Source organism: Protopterus annectens, chromosome 2.part2 (assembly GCF_019279795.1).
Source record: "Protopterus annectens isolate FY-2018-M chromosome 2.part2, PAN1.0, whole genome shotgun sequence".
NCBI lineage: Eukaryota > Metazoa > Chordata > Ceratodontiformes > Protopteridae > Protopterus > Protopterus annectens.
The window spans coordinates 787,561,448-787,579,291 of NC_056730.1; positions in this window are offsets into that span (position 1 = coordinate 787,561,448).

A 17,844-nucleotide genomic window follows, 5' to 3' on the forward strand; every position below is an offset into this window, starting at 1 on the left:
TTCCTTATTTCTCATGTAACATTTCAGATACTCCTAACAGAGTCACCCTGCATCTACGTAAATGAACTATGGGAACACCCACAATGCTCATGACATGCAGATCCCACTGTCTGCCCTAAAAGCTTTGTAATAATGTTTTGAAAGTGCTCATAAAGCAATTAAACTGCATTGTCCACAGCCTGATAAGTTATGTATCTGCAGTCATCTTTCAGTTTCTGGCATGCTATTTAAGATGTCAAACTCAACACAACACCTCCACACACCAATATGTCAATGTGTGTACATTTGTGTGTGTGTGTGTGTGTGTGTGTGTGTGTGTGTGTGTGTGTGTGTGCGCGCGCGTGTGTGTGTGTGTGTGTGTGTGTGTGTGTGTGTGTGTGTGTGTGTGTGTGTGAACATATGCACGTTTGTAACTTTCCATTAAAACTGACAATAGTTTACATTTTAACAACACTGATTTCAAATGTTTTTTCTATCAACCAAGCTATTTTTCACAGAAAGGCAGTAACTTTATGGCCATGTGCTAACAGTGTCTTCAAATATTTTACTGTCAATATTGAAAAATTGGTAAGAGTGGCAAGTATTAAAGGTACTCTGTGGTGACAGCAGGTGTTTGCTCTGTTAAGATACTGCAAAATTGCAATCCCAGGTTAGAGGCATCTTCATTAAATTTGATGTTCACATATGAATTTAATAACAAAATTTCATATGTTGATCAACACTGTGAGAAATGAGATGAAATTGTTAAGAAAAAGAAACTTAAACCAGAAAAGGAAAACGAAGAGGTATGCAAACTCTCAAAGACAGGCAATATATAAGTTTTTCAAATGAGCAGTCTGTGTTGCTGAAACAGATAATGCCCAACAAACATTCGCCCTTGTACAAACAATACAATGCTATGTACAGGACATAATGTGTTCCATGACAACTATAAACAAAGGTAAACTCAGTTTTACTAGCATTATTTCTTTTTATAAGGCTCACAGATAAGATTTTCAAAAAAAAAATAGCGATGACCATTATCAATGGATAAAGAAATCTTGTTTGGAGTTGCTGACAGAGGTGGGGCTACACTGGCTCATACGTGAAATCTGATTTTATGTGGATGTTCCCCGGGTTATCATTGATATGTTCACAGACTTGCTATTGCCTCTGGAAGTGCATGTTTGATAGACTATAATGAAAGCATTGTAATATGCTAACTAAGAAACAGTGAGTATGTGATTGTTTCTGTATTATGAAGTAATGCCTTATGAATTATGTAAAATAATTCATTAATAACCCATTTTTGATTAATCAGAGTCTGCTGAATATTCTAAAACCTAATTCTCAGAGATTATTAAGTTAATATATTCGGATTTCAGAAATAAAATCATAAGAGTCATAGGAATCATGGGAAATACAAGTCAACTGTGTCTTGTAACCATTTACATATTGCCAATGCCACCATGTACTTCCATTTTCTAGAAGGACTAGGTCAGTCAAGCTAAAGGTGAATATGTGAATACTCATCAAATCATATAGTTCTTGATTGAAAGAAGCTAATGTATTGCACTGCTTGATGTACTGTGGGTTTCTATTCCAGAGGTGAGATTTGTGCTGCTTAAACAACCTGCCTTACCACTACGTTTTTATTTCCTACTAAGGAAAAACAATGTAATGGGTATCTGGCAGTCAAGGTGGCCAGATATCACTTTTTAGATTATTGCTGGTTCCCATGAAAGAGAAAAACTCAAGAGACTAGTTCTACATTTGTCAAAACTGAGAGATTCAAAAGCATACATTTTTGCCAAGATGTTTGGCCTGAAAACATTTCTTCATTCATAACACAGGGATGTTACATGCCATCACAAGAAACGAAGGATGCCTTTGTATACATCCAAGTTCTGTCATAACCAGAGGAGCAGCTGGGCCATTTGGAGCACAGGGCAAATCCTTCACCCCCACAACACACACACACAGAAAAAAAAAAAAAACATTTTGTTTTTGAACAGGTGTTAGAAAAAAACTCCTTGACAAACAACTTTTCACAAAAACATAGACTAGGAAACACAAAAGCATGCAGTTTTATTGAACGTTTAAAATAGTTTTCATAGTTAATCATTTAACAGCCATGTAATGCATAATTAAACACAGCACAGCTTTAGCAATTTAAAGAAACCACACAGATATTAAAAATAAAGTAGAATTCAGCACAACCAACATTTCTTTGCAGGTGCAGCCCAAATGTCAACAGTAACATAAGAAATTATGGTACGGCGGTAGCGTTGTTACCTCACAGCAAGAGGTTCTCCCGTTCGAATCTCGGCTGGGCTTGGGAGTGCCTTCTGTGTGGAGTCTGCATGTCCTCCCCGTGGTTGGGTAGTGTTTGAAAGACATGTGCGTAAATGGGCATGCCTTTGTTGAAGGTTAAATGTCGAGCTGGCACCTCGGCGTTTCGGAAAAATCTACTGCCAATCATTAGTGGACCGGTTCTGCTGTGGCCACCCCTTACCGGGAAAAGCCAAAAGACAAACAACAACAAATAGCTTAGTAAATATGAACTGCAACTCAGAAAAACATGAATTGTGGCTGTGGCACATTCAAAAAAATCATGACCGAGGGAAAAGCTACTAAAATATATCTCCAACCCTTCAAAATATATCTGTAACTGCACAAGAAAGGTTTAGTGTGAATTGCAACACCATTTGTACTTGAAGTTTACATCATATTGGCTGATCCTTTTAACACAATGTTTTAATAGTCAGTACTAGTTCAATGAACACTGGATCATCTACACAGCAGGTTGTAGCCTATTGTCTGCTAACAGCATGCCTTAATAGTATAATAAGACACTAGACCCTTACAAAGTGTATGTTTATTGTTTAGCAACAAGGATGTGCTCTACTACAAAACATAGTTATAAAATGACCCCCAAACCTAACAAATAAATATAAATGCAAAGTGTAAGCAAATAAGTAACAGAAGAAATAAAACGTTATTGGGGGGAAAATTGTCCCTTGAATTAAATTGCTTCTGATAGCATGAGTCATACTGGTTTAATTTCATTTGTACAAAGTATAAGATTTGATTCTTACCTTTGTGATGAGAAATTTGCCTAGGCTTAAAATGGCCCACAAGAGTAATTAACCTAGTACTAACACAAACACACACACACACACACACACACACACACACACACACACACACACACACACACACACACACACAATTCTATGATTCTTTTCTTATTTTATTTGCAAAACAAACCATGCTAGGTATATATCCAGTTCTCATGTTAGTCATCAATAAAGGAAGTGTCTCAGCTAAACTTAACTTCATTTTAATTAAAAGAACATTTTTCTAAAAGGCCAGTAATAGTCCTAAATAGCATATCCAATAAGTATTTGTATATGGCATTACATACACCTATCCTATTTTATGATACATTTGTTTAAACAGCAAAGAAAAAAAGGTTTTCAAAGCCCTAAACAAACTTCTGGCTCAGACATATAGTATAATACTTTGGGCAGCACAATTTGTTATTCTGAAAATCTACAGTAATCATGATTATTTAAAGGTACTGTAATGGATACCTCAAGAAGCCTGTTAAGAATACAGAATACAGTGAGGCCCCTTTTTGATTGATTTTTCTCCTTAGTTCACCTAGACAACAAATGGCCTTTCAGACTATTAAGCAACATGGGCTAAATATTTAGCCCTGGCCCCTTACCATACCTCTGAACTGTCCAGATTTTGCAAAATGTCCAGTTTTACCTCATAAAATTTATGGCTTTTTTGCAAATTAGTGAGGATTGAACTCATTAAATAATGACATACATTTGTGTTTCAGATTTTTTTCTTCAGAAAAAGCATACTAATCCTGTTATTCTAGCAACTTTCTAAATTTAAACTATATAAGAATAATATTTAAAACCTCTCTCTCTATTTTGGGGCCTTTGGCTCCATTATTTTTGGCTCTGTTCAGATTTCTTATGCTAAGAAGTTGAGAGGTATGCCCCTTGACACTGCTTTCATGAGAAGCAGAGATGCATGTTACTTTTTTTTCAATGACCAAAAAGAGACTAGTAATATAAATTTGGAGGGATACAAGGGAACCTGCACCCCTCTGCAAAAAAATTGCATTTTCAGTGAGCCTTATCATAGGGGGGTTTAATCTTTGGTGAGTCAAAGTGGAAGGGTTTGCTATATCCTTGTCTTAAAATCAAGAAGAATATGTATTAAAATTATACTTGGCTTTGTGACATTGCTGCCTATCAAGCAGTGGAGTTGCATTGCTTACTTTCTTCCTCTAAATGCCACAGTAATCAGTTTAGTAGTTTGTCCATGTATGCAAAAGCATTTCACTGATATCTAAGTGAATAATTTACCACAGTGATCACTTCAGTAATTTGTCCATGAATGTACAAGCACTGAAAACACATTAAAATAAATAATGTCCCACAAAGATCCCTTCAGTAGTTTGCCCATGTATGCATAAGAACTCATATAATAGCAGAATGAAACACTTTCCCCAGCAATCCCTTCAGTACTTTTGATCACTGAAATCTCACCAAAATGAATAATTTCACCCCAAAGATCCCTTCAGTAGTCTGTCCAAGTATACTGTAATACGGCAAAGACATGAAAATTAATCATTTCCTATACAAAAATTCCTTCAGTTGTCTGTCCACGTATGCTCAAGAACTCACACCAAAATGAAACATTTTCCTCACTGGCCACTTCAATACTTTGTCCAAGTATGTACAAGCACCAAAATGAAACATTTCTCCCAACAACCTCTTCAGTAGTCTAGCAGAAACACCAAAATGAAACATTTCCCCCAATGACCCATTCAGTAGTTTGTACAAGTATGCAGAAGCACCAAAATGAATTATTAAGTAACTCTACTTACTTCAGAGACTTGTTTTTTTTCTGCCGTAATCTCTTTCCCTCACATTAAATGTAGCCACAGCTAGCAATTTCAATTGTGAAACCACTACATCTCTCAGCTCACTATGAGCACCAGCAATACAGCCCAAAACATTGTTTTACACTGCACCACAACCGCTTCTACCAGCACAGCCAGTCACAGGTCTTTTTAGGACAGTGCCATAGCAAGAAGACTTAAGTAAGTGTGGAAGGCATATAGAAGTGGCTCAGGCATTCATTTAGGATGTATGTTTTGCAGTTTCCCTTAAAGATAAATAAAAAAAAAAGTGGTCTGACTAAAATATATATTTTTTAGTTTAGATTGGCGAGTTGCATCCTGTACAAGACAGAACCCGGGTCAGTTGCCCCATTCACCCTGCCCTAGCTATGCTACTGGTCATCACAAATTTAGTAAGGCAGTTTTAGAGCAATATCACTTTCAGTATTAAGCTCCACATTTGGAGTGGCCACATTCCTCAGAATATTTAACAAATGTTTAACTTCAGTACTGCATATCTCAGCAAAAGCATAATTATTTATCTGTGTCTGTCTGGGAGTCCTATAGCAGCAAAGACAAGGGAAATGATACTACTTTATATCAGTCCTGATGGTGTCACTGTAACATAACAAATCATCCTGATTCCTTTAAAATCAATAATATTTTATTAGTAGTCATAGACTATACAAATGAAAATAATTCTTATCAAGGAGAATGAGGCAGAGAATGAAAGAGTCTTGTTAAGTTTCTCTCTCCAACAATTCATAGCAGCAAGACAGTTCCTAAAAACCTGAGCAAAGCTTTACATGAGAAAAGAAGGAAGGCACAGTGGCTCTCAAAATGTCTACAGTCAATCCACATATTCCTTAGAGGCACTGATTCCATTTTCTATGAAGATCTGTAAACAGCCACATACTTTTGTTAATTAAAATTCACTACTTTTTAGGGTTTATAAAGTAATACATTTTTATGTTTTTAGAAAATGCAATAAACAAATCGTGAACCTCTTTTGCGGTGCATGTGCATTTTCCAGTATCATCGCAGTTTGAGAAAATTCTTTGACTCAGTTTATTTAACGGAATGCTACTTTTATTCAGATACTGAATTCACCATAATTTTAAATTAAAATGGAAGTGTATGCACTTTGGTTAAGCAAATAGGTTATAACAAGGACAGTCCCAATTTTTACTAAATTTCTTAATATGAAAATGATATTAGGGGCTCAGTGATTACTGCTTTTAGAAATGGAAATCAATGTTAGAAGTCTGACTTTTCACCAAAGGTTTAAAAGCAGTAGCCACTGAAATCTTGGTTATGATCAATATTCCAATGACACTGTTATTTATAATGATGTAGCAAAATAGATTTTTGAACTAAATGAAAAAAATCAACCTATTTCATATCTATCTATCTACACACACACACACACACACACACACACACACACACACACACACACACACACACACACACACACACACACACACACACACACACACACACACAAACACACAAACACACACACACACACACACACATATATATATATATATATATATATATATATATATATATCTATATATATATATATATATATATATATATATATATATATATATATATGGGTCTACCTGATTATGCCGAAAGCTGAGAAGAATGACAATGAGATAACCGACAATGGAAGAAGACCGACAGTTGAAAATCCCGACGCTGAGAACACCGACATGTTAAGGTAAGTGTGCAGTAGGGATGGACGTTAGGGTCAGGGTGCGGGTAAGGTAACTGTGTGATAGTGACAGACATTAGGGTTATGGTGCAGGTCAGGTAAGTGTGCGATAGTGACGGACTTTAGGTTTAGGGGCGGGTTAAGTAAGTTAGGGTTAGGGTGCGAGTAAGGTAAGTGTGCGATAGTGACGGACTTTAGGGTTGGGGAGGATTAAGTGAGTTAGGGTTAGGGTGCGGGTAAGGTAAGTGTGCGATAGTGACAGACTTAAGGGTTAGGGGTGGATTAAGTGAGTTAGGGTTAGGGTGCGGGTAAGGTAAGTGTGTGATAGTGACGGACCTTAGGGTTAGGGTTTGGGTTAAGGGTAGTGCATAGATAGTTGTGTATGTAGGTTTGTAAGGTGTTTGGTGTGCTTGTGTTGTGTGTGTGTTTTTTGGAAAAGGTATTTGTTTTGTTAATTGTCGGGATTGTGGTTTGTCGGGCAAGTGAAGTTTCGTGTTTTTGAACTTTCAGTTTTGTGGTGTCGGTTATTTCTTGTTGGTTTTTTGGACGTGTCAGCGTTATCAGGTAGACCCATATATATATATATATATATATATATATATATATATATATATGTATATATATGTGTGTGTGTGTGTGCGTGTGTGTGTGCTTGTGTGTGCTTGTGTTATCTAAGGTAATATTTCAAATGTTAAACAACCGTGATTTGTTTAAAATGGGTATCTGCTATGAAATATTAATTTAATGTCTGATGTATTTAAGTTGAAATGCCTGACTGCAATAAATTATTTATAACTTGATTTATTTCCTGTAAATACATTGTACAAAAACATAGCTGTATTCCAAGATAAAAAGTGATGCACAATACATTGAATGGAGTTTTAGTTTCATCAGACTGGCATACAGACTGAAACTCAAATCACCTGTTGTTGCCATGAGGTGCAATAATTTCTTGCCTTTATAAACAAACAAAGGAACTAACTTCTATGATTCAGTTCTTGGCTTCCAATGCACAGAGCTTGCATTTTTTTTGACTCATTATTCATCGAAACTTGGCTAAGAGATGGGGTTGTGAGTAATGTATGCTTACTGACCCAAATGAAATCACAATCATGAGCTATAATTTGCACACGCTATTCCATTTTCAAAAGAACATGCTTTCCACGACTGTTCTTGTGAAAATAAGCGTTAGCAGCACTAGCAGCTACACTGTAAAAGCTCTGTCAGCAACTAAACTGAGTAGCTGCAGCAGATCACTGAGTGGAACTATGGAAAAAGCTCTTAATATAATTCAGCTTATTATTCAATTGCTCATCTTCAAATGAGAATTAAGGATCAACTTACTCTCTTTAAACTTTAGAACAAACTTTCCCAAAAGAGTCTGATCATTATGTCATTACTGAGATATTTGACTAATAGCATCATTTCCAGTGTTACAAATTCAGGATCACTCTGTTCATGAAATAGTTCTGCTTTCATTAGATCATGTTATGTATTTATTTCTTTATACTTACCCACTGTTTTCCTCCCCCCTATTCCCAAGCATTTAATTCCATGGGTTTCCTACTCCCCATTCTACTCACTTCTCTACAGCGGGATTATGAGATGTTTCTGTCTTTCTCTATTGCTTCCAATCTTTTCCTTTCAGTTCTCAATCTATTTTCATCTATAGCATCGACTCCTTCTTGTATTTGTCATTTCTAATACTCTAATAATGTTTTTTATGTGTGTACCTATCAGATTATATTGTTTGATGTAATCACATGTTTATCTTTCTCTGGCTTTCTTCATTACACCAGCATAATTACAAATTTACATACTTGTAGTTTTCACACATATTTTATAGGGATTGTAGATACATTTTTAATTATTTCTGGGAATGTCCAACCACTGGCCTGGGAGGGGACCTTCAGACTCATCAAGACAGAAGCAGTAAAGGAAGGAAAGAACCTAGTCTGCATGACCCCAAGACACCATAGCTCCATGATGTTACAGTGGAATTAGGTAAGTCCAGTACATAGCAGGGTGGTGACAATGGAGAAGAGTGCTAGTGGCAGTGAATGACACAAATAAGAGAAATAACATAAATTATGTTTTTGCAAGGACGTTGTTTAGTATTGCAGCTTGAAATATAACAATGTGGCCTTCGACTTAAAGCTGCAGTGCTGTAAAGGATTATAGATGGTGTATCTTGTAAATGTAAAGTATAATAAAAAATAAATAAAAGTAAATACATGAAAAAAATAATAGCAACAGTACCATCTAGAGTATTAATGCTTCAGGACCACTGGCCATGTTGTTTACAGAAAGGAGACAGTGCTGGGTGGGGAGGGGAATTCAGCTGGATATAAACCCTGAAGACTAGAATACCAAGTGATGAAATGTGGATTGTATTAATTGGTGCCTTCAGTTATACATTGGAATTAAAATATGTGCCACTACTGTTTAGTTAGATATAGCTGCTGCAAGACACAAAAAGCTAATTTAGATGAGTACTGTAGTTAAGTAAAGTATTGTCTAGGTGTACACACTTATGTGTATGTGTCTGTGTCTGTGTGTGACTGAGCTGACTATACCAGTGGCATTTAAGGCATAATCTAGAAGGGCATACAGTAATAAACCATACCATGATGGAGACCTGCACAGATAATTAACTTATCTGAAATTTCATAAAAGTTTGGAATAAATATAGAAAAACAAAGGGGAAGCATTCAAAAGTATTGAGATGTTAAGCAGAATACACTATCATATTGAAAGTAGTAATCTGATAAAACAGAAATGTAAAATAAAATACCTATACATTTGTTTTTTGCTTTATGATAAAAGTTCTGATGATATTTTAGTCTTACTTTGTAAAACTACTGGCTGTGCCATTAAAGTTATATATTTATGCTTGTTCCACAAGGAAAATGTCACAGTGACTTTTAAGATAGATTTACTTTTAAATGTTAATGTTAACAGTTTTACTTTCGATCAGGAAATGAACAAAAGTGAAATCGTAACTAAGCAGAATACTTAAAGACGTATATAATTAGATTTGCTAATTGTACTCTGTTACTTTACTGCATCTGAAAATGGTTTTGTAGACAAGTTTTTCACCACTGCTAATGACATTTCAAGCTACTATAACTTTAGTGTGACTAGTGGGCCTTCTTTAAAAGGAACTGTGTTAGAAGACACTGCCAGACTTCCCTGATGTGAAGGAAGTATTACTTATTTTAAAATACCAATGTCAAACTATAATATATGTCATCCATCCACCATCACCAATTAAAAGTAAACTTTCATGAAGAGTGATGGGTTCTTCTTAACCACTGTAATCCCATATTTATTATTTATACATAATAAGGGCAGGTTTGTGACTGATGCATTAGCTCAACTTGTAAATGAATTGCTGTGCACAGTATGTGTGATGAAGATTGTGGAGCCAACCTCCATAGATATCTTTAGGTATCTATGATTTAAGCCAATATGCTTTAATGAAGAGAAAATCTGGACAGATTTGTTGTTTGCCACCTTCACATAGGCTTAGATTTTATTCATCATTCTAGGAAAACCAAGCTGTTAGGATGAGTGCCTGCTGCTGTAGGCAACAGTTAATGAAGGGCCTGGAGAGATATAAATGATGGATGTGGTGGGTTAAATACCCTCAGGGTGATATGATTTTTTCACCTTCCAGAGTGTGGAAGCAGAGCTGAGGAGACACAGGGTGTTGGGATGAAAACCAAAACATGGGCATATGACACTGCCTGGCCAGAACTAGTCGGCGGAAAGTAAGGTACATTTAGGCAAGGACTCATTCCTATGGCAGTAAATGGGGTAGTGTAGAATAGGCTAGCCAGTATGACGGTCTATTGTGTTCTGCTTTCCGGAATGCAAAGGGTTCAAGACTACTGAGAAAAATGGACTGCACTTATGAGATAGGTCAATTTTTTCCTAGATGAGATGGACCCAAGAGCAGGCGTAGGGAGCTAGTAAATCCCACATGGAAAATGAGTACTAGAATCAGGAGAAAGAAACAAAGTTGTTGCTGCAGAGACATTGAGTTAGGGACCTTAGAAAAACAGACTGTATGCACATTATCAACAGAAGAATCTGTAGTTAACTGTCCAGAGAAGCCGGACATGGAGTGGCAAGAGGAGCTGCAGATGATAGACTGAGGGAATACTTCAGTGGCATGCTGTTTCACCACTTGGGGGTAGGATGTATGGCTCTACAGCTGACACTAGGTGGATGCAGGAGTATAGGAAGCCAGAACATGGATGCAGAGGATCCATAGATGCTGACATGGTTGGGAAAAGTAACACAGTTTTCCCCTATGAACTATGGGGAACTCAGTCTACATGGAGTATGATGGCACTCAGGGATGGGAAGAACTATTCCTGGTATGGGGTCATCACCTGGGATACTGAAGGAGTGCATGCACCTTACAACACATATCCCAATGTCATTGAAAGAAAAGATTTGGAAAGGTAACATAGAGAGTTTTAACCTTATAGGTACCAAGAGTGTTCAGAGGAGCTTACATGTCAAGGCAGTGAGTAATAAAGACCTGACATAAGCCTAGGCATAGGGAAAAAGCAAACTCTCCAAGGGATGGATAAGGATCTGGATAATTAGGTGGCAGTTTTAATGTACTTAATGGCTATCACCTTACATAAGGACCACAACTGAGGTTCTCCATGATTACATATTTCATTGCGCTGAAAGGCACACAGAAATACAGAGAGGGGGATGTTGTGTCTCCGGTTTGATCAGACATTTTGCAAATTAAAAGCTTTGGATGTCACACTGTATTGTGAAACAAAACAAAATGGTACAAGACTATTCAGCATGCACAAACCACAGGTCATGGGAATGTTTCAGCAGGACATGTGGTAATCAACCAGGAGTTGCTGGGCCTTAATACTAGGTAAATGTCACTGGGCAGTGTGCCATTTCCTATACAAGCACATGTGTTGTTTTCATGACTACTTGATCTTACACCATGGGAGGAGACTAGAAGTTCTCAGTCACCCAGGAGGGCAGTAGGTCCTGAGAATACTGTTATGAGTACAACTTAGAGTATGATGCAAAGGCTATGGCAGGGGCCCGGGAGAATGGCAAGACCCTTTGTCACAGGCAGTCAGACAAGCAAGTCAGCATCCAAGCCAGAGATGAGATACTGGAGTGGATGATGACACACTATCCTAATAGAGTGATGGCTATGTACCTTATTGAGGAATTTGGGGGGATAAGATTAAAACTCACCTAAAATGCTCAGACAAATTCTGTAATGATCTTTTATTCATTAAGGGGAAGGAACATTTGGAACATGAACTACTAGATCAGGAGATTAATTTGGAATAACTGGACAGCCCTTTTGTAACCTCACCATTTCAAAGGTACAAGATCTCCCTTCTTGGGCTAGTTCACTAAAAGCTAGGGAATTTTGCCAGTTCTGTCATCAGTCCTTTCCTGAAGGGAAATCTGTGAACCACTAAGTATGTGATTTTCCAGTATACATCACTAGATGATGCAATTACCGTGCTTGAAATGAAGGGATCCACATGGATGACCAAGTTGGACATCAAATCTACCTTTGTCTATTACCAGCGCACCTAAATAGCTGTCATCTCCTAGGTGTGAATTTAGAGCCAAATTTTTTCTTCGACAAAACCATTGCCAATGACTCTGTGATGGTGGACACCACTTTCAAAAATTTCAGCATGGCCCCTCACCGAATTTGATGGTGAGAGGAAGGATGGTAGGCAGCAGTGTACTCCCTAGAAAACTGTTTGATTGCAGGCTCAAATGTAAAGAGCATAAATGGGGCAATGCATAGATTAAAAGAAGTCTGTGCAGTTCTAGTAGTACCCCTGGCCAGGATTTGTAGGAGGACTTAGCTGAGGTCATAATCTTTTTAGGCCTAGAGACACCAGGGCACAAGATGGTTAGCCTACTGAGTGAAAAGGTATCTGAATTGCTGGACAGGATCCTTGTTCTGGGGGCCAAAAGGAAGGCTAGGGTAGGGGATACCATGGATCTATTGAGCTTCCTCAACTGTGCCTGCTAGGCAGTCACCCTGACTGCACCTTCAACAAAACTGTGGCATGGATGCTCAAAGGTCTCAAAAAAACACCAAATGCAAGAGCTAAAGGCCTAAGGATGAGACTGGTATTTTTAAAATATTTAAATGACATTACATTCTGGCAGGGGGACTTGGATATCTGATGTGACTTCCAGCTATACACAGATGTGGTGGGGTCCATTGCCATAGGGGGTTCTTGGCAAGAAAGTTGTTTGCAGACTCCTGGCTGGCAAGGAGCAGCACAGAAGTGAGAATAGACATCACATTCCTCATGATCATGCCCATTTGGGCAGCTCTTTGTTGGCTGGAGAGAGGAGTTGTTTAACAGCAAGATTAGGTCTACCCTGCCAATCAGACAGTGGTCATAATCCTAACCTACAGGTATGTCAAAGCTGATGGATTTTATAGAGTAATTAAAAGGTTTGTTTTGCATGCTTTACCCCATAACATTTCTTTTATAGCAGTGAGCATGCCTGTCCATTGGAATGGCATTGCTGGTTCTACCTCCCAGTAGCATTTCCACAAATTTGTAACTCTGGCCTTGGTTTTGGCTTTCAAAGGTCATATCAGTGGAAGTATGGCATGATGGAGTATAATAACACTGAAGCTGTTAAAGGAGTCATGGATGCCCTACACTTGGGTGACCCACACTAGTGCACTGCAGTTGTTCATGGCATTTACAAAGAGCTGATCAGACACTGACAGGAGGTGAACTCCTGGGTTGTTAAAGAACTATCTAGTTTATAGGTGAGACAATGGAGACTAGACAGAAACACACTGGGGCAACTAGCAGCCATTAGTTGTGTACTGAAGGGAACAGGCTGATATGACCTAACCAAGGACTGGGTGGTAAGAAGTATGATCAAAGGGTAGAAAAGAATCAGAGCAGGAAAAAGGGCCCTAGGAATCCTCTGGGAGAGGTGCTACTATCCCATTACTGAAGTGAATGAAGACAGAAGTGGATAATTACTGTGACCTGGGGACCTGAGGCAGCCTCTTAGTCTTGTACCACTGACCTTTCAGAGTTGGAGAGTTATTCTCTTGGTGAACTGGCTACTCCCAGCAGAAGGGGATGACTCTGGGGGATCCTTATAGTCAACAACGCATGCCTGCTCATTTGGTTGTCATTTTTGATGACAGATCAGAAGGTAGTGGGTTAGCAAATTGCCATTAAATCAGTGAAGTGCAAGGTATTCTGCCTGGTTGTTTGCCATGTTAAACTCATTAGAGCAGCTGCCACAAGAAACAGGAACAAACCATTTGTTTTTCAGGAGAGGGGGCAGCTGCCCCATTACAAGAAAGTGATCCCAGGGTATGTTGAAGGAGGGTTTGGCAAGGTAAAACGTGACAACTGCAGACTGCTCATACCACTATTTCATGATGGGCCAAGTCACAGAAGTGGGATAAAAACTCCATTAAGGTAATTAAAAGAGCATAGAGATGGAAGTTTGGGCCTTCCTGCATAAGTAAGATAGTTAGAAAGGGAAGGGTTATATGGAGAGCTCATGTTAACTAAAAGATGGACGAGCTATTTGCATAGCTTATAGGAATCAGTGGGAAAGGTAGTGATATATGTACAAAAATAAATAAATAAATAAATAAATAAGTAGATAGATATATACAAGCTATGTGTGTGCTTCTTCATTTAATTTATAACCATTTCCTGAACTCTGTTATTTGTAATGCTACACAATATGTAAAAAGATATTTAACCATGATTAAATACAAACACATTACAATAACTTAAGCAGCATGCATAAAACTGCCTTATTATTTCAAACAGAAAAAAACATTTAGCACATATCATATCCCCTGTGGTCTAAGGACAGCTGTCCATAATTTCAATCTACTGACATCACCATAACATTAGAAAATAAATAAGCGAATAAAGAAACAACAAAATAAATCCAATCTCTATTTATGTAGCTCAATATTCTTACATTGTTTAGATCAACTGTTAAATTATACTGGTATCTAACTGTTGTGTGTTAGAACCAATTATTTTAGTGCTTTTTTTTAATAATTTGTCTGTTTTTAGTTTTACTTGATGCCTGCTGAATGAGATGGGAAAATAAATGTGCATTGTGAAAGTGTCTATAATCAAGTAAAAAATTGCCCCTTATTCTCATTTGCCAGAGAATACAGACTATCTTCTGCAGCCTATCCTCTCAAGTAAAGTCTATGAATATGTTAATTCATTTGGCATAGCTTTCCTGTATTTTCTGATGCTTCTCTAGATGTTGTTTTGTGTAAGAGTTAGAAATAGAGCTGCCACATTCAGCTTTAATTTAACCAGATGGGAAGTAGTTTAATCATTACCTTTGCATTCCAAATGCATATTAGTCTATAAATATATCCACTGTTTCACAAGCAGAAACAGAAATATCATGAACATAATCTGTATCCAAATTGGGTACTCTCTCATAATGTTTACAGTAACTATTAATATGATTGGGGTCTACATATTAGCACCTGTTTATTTTTCATATTAACACAGTAGTGCGGTTTACGTAAGGCAATATTATGGCCAGAACAGTAGTAACCATAAACTTAACAGTCAATAAGGCCTTCATTTTTAAACAGTTTTAAACATTTAACAAAACTTTATTTGGTACTGCTGTTCTTCAATACCATAGAATGACACCACAATACATTTTTTTTTCTCTCTCTCTTTCCTTTTTTCTTTCTCTCCATAAGCTAAACCACAACCTATGTAGTATATTAATTGTTCACAACACCCTTACATCCTAACCTTATATCTTATTCACTTGGCAGTCCCTGCCATTCATCATTAACTGGAAGTTATTGCTAATTAATATTTTCTGATAACAAATCCTCTATTACACAAGCATCACTTCTTTATACAGACTAACAACTTACAAATAATAACTTCTTGTTTTCCTTCTCTGGAGTTAACTAATTTCCTTGCATATCTCTTTTATTGTGATTTATGGTCTAAATAAATGTCAGTGTAGTCTCTGTGAGCACCATCTTCTTCTCTGCTAAATAAACACCAGCTAAAATGCCAAACTTTGTTTTTAAAGCAGGGCATAAACTGGTCTTCAGCAGTTATAAGTACTCTCTCTAGCTCCCTCTCTCAGAAACACACACACACACACACACACACACACACACACACACACACACACACACACACACACACACACACACACACACATTCAAGGTGTTTTCCGAGCTGCACATTTTTTTCACACAAGCATTTTTCAAGTTTTAGAAATAGATGGTGTACTGTCCTTTCAAGGTTCAAGTGGGTATTTAAACATTGTATTTGTCATGAGTAAGTTAATAACTCCTGACAAAAAAAGGATCATCCCAAATCGAAAGCTCAACTAATTGTAAAATCTATGTTGGCCTGATTAAAGTTATTACATCACATCTGTGCTCCATTGTCTTTGTATGAAGTAGTAATGGAACAATTCTTAATATATACATGGTGACAAACACTTACCAGAGTTTGTCTTTAGTTCCTTCAGTAATTTATCTACAAAAAGATTTTCTATGAGTTTACCTGCACTGGATAATAAGCAAATGGGTCTATAGTTACTGATATCTGCTGTTCTCTTTTATTGTTATGTATTTTTCTAATTATGTCAGTTTATCATACTTCTGGTATGATATATTTATTAAAACCTTTTTTGAAATAAAATATGTAGTGGAACAAATAACTGTCATTAAAGTAATTTAGTAGCTCTGTTGCTGATGTTATTCAATCCAATGGCTTTATATATACTGCCGAAAAGGAACTTAAGTGTCTTAAATTACTGGTATCAGTAAACCTAATATTGTTTTTGAACTTTGCTATATCAATCTCTTGTGCTGTAGGTGACCTAATGTATGGTTGATAGCCGAATGACTATTTCTATGATGGTTTCAAAATCTTCATCAAAGAGATCCAGCTTATACTGTGTAGATTAACATTTATTACTGTTGTTATACTAAAATGTATGTTTTCTTCCTGTATTTTAGCTTCATAAAAATATCTCTTACTATATTCTTAACTCTATACTAAGTTTTTCTTAATAAGTTACAATATCCATTGTATGTGATTCTTTTAATAGATTACCTAAAAATCGTACTTATTTAATCATTCATAGATAGTATTTCCTATCCTTTTTGATAATGCAAGTTTTAATTATTTGGTGCTTTGTGGTTTATTTTTGGGGAGTTTTGAAAAAAATGTTTTCTTTCTTGCTGAAATGATATCTAATATTTAGCTGTCAGCAGGCATTGCTATTGTTGATCATAATCATCAAATCTCAAGTTACTTCCCTCAATTCTTTATTAACTGATGTAGTGTCACTTCTCCTTAATAGAAAGCATTGTATTATCAGTATAGATTTTGTTGTTGTTGCATTACTTCAGCCACTTGACACATTTATATCCCACTTCCCGTTAAGCTGAGAAGGATGGCTATAAACATAACCATTAAAAGAAATGTATGCTTTAATTATAACATGAAAGTTTCTGTAAGAGGAGGGACTATGTTGCAAGTTACTTCATGTTCTTTGTATTACCACACAAACTGTTCCATATTTTGCACTCTGCAAAGAACATCAGCAAAGTATGACATATTCTATTTCAATAAGTAACTTGCAATGTTTTTCTAACCTTAGAAGTACAGCTGTCTGTGCTTCATTTAATGTTAAGTAAATTTAAGTCAACAATAATAATTATATCTTGACAGTATATGATGAATAAATCATATAGAAATGTATCTAATTATTTAGCTGAATATGTTGGTTACCTGTAAATACCAAAATTTAATAGCAAACTGTTGGTAATTCCAAGCATTAATGTTAAATAATCAGTGTTTGTTTTATTGCTAACATTGCATTCGTCCACAATGATGTCAGTTTTGACAAAAATGGTATACATCATCACCTCTATTTTCATAAATGCTTTAGTAATCACCATATTACTTAAAGCCCTCAACAGTCACTAATCTATTGGATGCAGTCAAGTCTTAGCGGCACACCATTTTGATATAGTAAAGTTCATCAAAGAATTATTTTGTTATTCAGATTTCTGGCTTTTGTGTAGATGATGCATATTATTAGTTACCTAAAGGTGCTTATTAGGCTAATCTATAACAAATCCTGATTGCTGGCTGCTATAAAA